Source organism: Oncorhynchus gorbuscha, linkage group LG11 (assembly GCF_021184085.1).
Source record: "Oncorhynchus gorbuscha isolate QuinsamMale2020 ecotype Even-year linkage group LG11, OgorEven_v1.0, whole genome shotgun sequence".
In the NCBI taxonomy this organism is placed as follows: domain Eukaryota; kingdom Metazoa; phylum Chordata; class Actinopteri; order Salmoniformes; family Salmonidae; genus Oncorhynchus; species Oncorhynchus gorbuscha.
The window spans coordinates 27,445,326-27,447,768 of record NC_060183.1 but is presented as its reverse complement, the minus strand read 5'-3'; positions in this window follow the sequence as shown (position 1 = coordinate 27,447,768).

The following is a 2,443-nucleotide window of genomic DNA, read 5'->3' as shown; positions in this document are numbered from 1 at the left end:
CCTGTCCTCCACAATCACCCGACCTCAACCCAATTGAGATGGTATGGGAAGAGTTGGACCGCAGAGTGAAGGAAAAGCAGCCAACAAGTGCTCAACCCTTAAATGAGTAGGTGTGTCCAAACTTTTGACTGGCACTGTATATATAATCACATACAAATATAACTAAATTGACCGAACATTACATTTATTTCAATATGATTTAAATACCTAGATAGAGTATAGGCCTACTATATTTATTTGTTAATGCAGTCATCTTGGTTTACATTTTAAGCATATGTTTATCATTCACTTGTTCAATTGCAAAGACTTGGCAACTGTATTTGTAGTCAACTTCGTTCCCAAGTTAACGACGGTCACAGAGATACCGATAAACAGCTTGATTATATGTTTAGTGGAGCTCTTCTGTGTATAGTGTGATGAGTAAGGGCAAAAAAAATATAATCTTACAAAGCACTTAGCTGTTGAGCCTGGTCTCATAGACTGGACGTAACATAGTAAAAGTAAATCTGTTTTATTTTGTTACATAAGCCAGGTGGTTACTTCAAGAACAAAAACGGAAGTAGGGTGGTATAACGCAAAAGTCTAGCAACCCAAAGGTTTCGAATCACAGACGACTTCAGCATTTTAGCAACTTTCATCTACTTACTACTTATTAGCTACTTTGCAACTACTTAGCATGTTAGCTAACCTTTCCCCTAATGCTTTTAGCTAACCCGTCCTCTAAACCTAATCATTTTAGCTAACCCCTCCTCTAAACCTAATCATTTTAGCTAACCCCTCCTCTAAACCTAATCCTTTTAGCTAACCCCTCCTCTAAACCTAATGCTTTTAGCTAACCCCTCCTCTAAACCTAATGCTTTTAGCTAACCCCTCCTCTAAACCTAATGCTTTTAGCTAACCACTCCTCTAAACCTAATCCTTTTAGCTAACCCCTCCTCTAAACCTAATGCTTTTAGCTAACCCCTCCTCTAAACCTAATGCTTTTAGCTAACCACTCCTCTAAACCTAATCCTTTTAGCTAACCCCTCCTCTAAACCTAATCCTTTTAGCTAACCCCTCCTCTAAACCTAATCCTTTTAGCTAACCCCTCCTCTAAACCTAATGCTTTTAGCTAACCCCTCCTCTAAACCTAATGCTTTTAGCTAACCCCTCCTCTAAACCTAATGCTTTTAGCTAACCACTCCTCTAAACCTAATCCTTTTAGCTAACCCCTCCTCTAAACCTAATGCTTTTAGCTAACCACTCCTCTAAACCTAATCCTTTTAGCTAACCCCTCCTCTAAACCTAATGCTTTTAGCTAACCACTCCTCTAAACCTAATCCTTTTAGCTAACCCCTCCTCTAAACCTAATCCTTTTAGCTAACCCCTCCTCTAAACCTAATCCTTTTAGCTAACCCCTCCTCTAAACCTAATGCTTTTAGCTAACCCCTCCTCTAAACCTAATGCTTTTAGCTAACCCCTCCTCTAAACCTAATGCTTTTAGCTAACCACTCCTCTAAACCTAATGCTTTTAGCTAACCCCTCCTCTAAACCTAATGCTTTTAGCTAACCCCTCCTCTAAACCTAATGCTTTTAGCTAACCCCTCCTCTAAACCTAATGCTTTTAGCTAACCACTCCTCTAAACCTAATCCTTTTAGCTAACCCCTCCTCTAAACCTAATGCTTTTAGCTAACCCCTCCTCTAAACCTAATGCTTTTAGCTAACCACTCCTCTAAACCTAATCCTTTTAGCTAACCCTTTGCCTAAACTTAACCCTAGCCCCTAGCCTAGCTGACATTAGCCAGCTAGCTAGAACTCATAACATAAGTTCAGCAAATTCTTAACATATTGTACATTTAGCAAATTGTAATTTGTAACATCATACAAGATGGGTGATGGACATCCACAAATGAATACATCTCATACGTAAGGTAACATATCCTACTAAGTGGAGTGTCTCTGATTTACGTACAGACTCATGCGAAATGCTACTAGAACAGGTTGAGCTGTTCCACCAGTGGTCTGAAGCAGTCGGCAAACAACCAGCGTTTTCAAGTGCAACTTTACAAACGATGGTTTTGGTAAACAGTTGAGATTAAACAATGCTCCTATGGAGGTTCCAATGATGAAGTGAGCCTTAAGATGCTTTTGGGAAACCGGGCCCTGGTCTGGAGCATATGTCAAACCCCAGTCCTGGAGCGTTGAGTGTATGCTGGTTTTCACTTTTCCTGCTGCTTGATTGGTCAATTAAGGTCATTGTTTAGTTAGAGGGGAGTTCCTATGTCTAGGTCTTAATTAGACACAAATTGAAAAAAAATTACCAAATTACCAAAAACCAGCAGACAAACAGCCCTTCAAGAATTGAGACACACCTGGCCTCTAGCAAGATGGCCAAGGGGCAGCTCCACTCTCACTACTCTTTGCCCTCGTTGTGGTGGTGTAAGATAGAGTAAGAACAGAATA